The following is a 943-nucleotide window of genomic DNA, read 5'->3' on the forward strand; positions in this document are numbered from 1 at the left end:
ACAGACCTGGCTCCCTGCTCCAGATTTCGACCCCTGGGCACGGCTGAGCTGGCTGTGACAGAGGGACGAATGCCCGGGGAAGGGTCGGGGAAGGATGCTGCCAGGAGTGTCTTGCAGGAGCGCCAGGAAGGAAAGGTGGAGCCAAGAGCAGGAGAAGGGACCCTTCAACCTGGTCCCACCTCTCCAGCCCACCGGTGCCCCTGCTGGGGCTGTACCGTTTCCCTTGGCGGCCTGGTTTCTGCAGGCACCGGGATTCAGCAGGTTTTAACACCTGGCAGCAGTGTTAAACACTGGCACAGCTCCCACCCGCCGAGACCCACTGCTCCCCACAACCTCTCTCCCCAGGGCTGCTGCTTTTCTCCCTCCAAGCAGCCAGAGCAGGGCAGCTCGCACATGCCACCTCCCGCAGCGCACCAGGCTTTTTCCTTTACATGCTTCTCCCCGACGCATATTTTGCAATCACGAGGGTTAGAAATGGATGCGACAGACAAGGAGGCATTGTCGGGGCAGCCAAGCACCGGGGCGTTGTACGCGGGCAGGACAAAGGCCGTTGTGTTTCTTCCGTGACAAGAAGCACCGAGGGCTTACGCAGGGGCAGAGCAGCTTTCCAAAGAGCCCTTCTCCTCCCCACCGGTGGGAGAGGACTCCGTGGTTCCCCTGCCGAAGCGGAGGTGAGCGCCGGAGCCGGAGGGTGCTGGCAGCTTCACCGGCTCTGCCCAAAGAGATCCCAACCCCAGCTGGGAAACGGAACGATGCCGCGGCTGCTCCTGGGGCACGTTCTCACCCCAGCCTTGCCGCGGGGCTGCGCCGCGGGGATCTCCCTGGGATGTTCTGTCGTGCTGGGAAACATGGAGGGTGCAAGGCTGGAGCCTTCTTGCTCCCCGGGAAGCGGGTTTGAGACTCCCCGCTTTGCTCTGGTCCAGCCGGGAGGCGGAGGACGGCG

Source organism: Phaethon lepturus, unplaced genomic scaffold, assembly GCF_000687285.1.
Source record: "Phaethon lepturus isolate BGI_N335 unplaced genomic scaffold, ASM68728v1 scaffold30034, whole genome shotgun sequence".
Taxonomy (NCBI): domain Eukaryota; kingdom Metazoa; phylum Chordata; class Aves; order Phaethontiformes; family Phaethontidae; genus Phaethon; species Phaethon lepturus.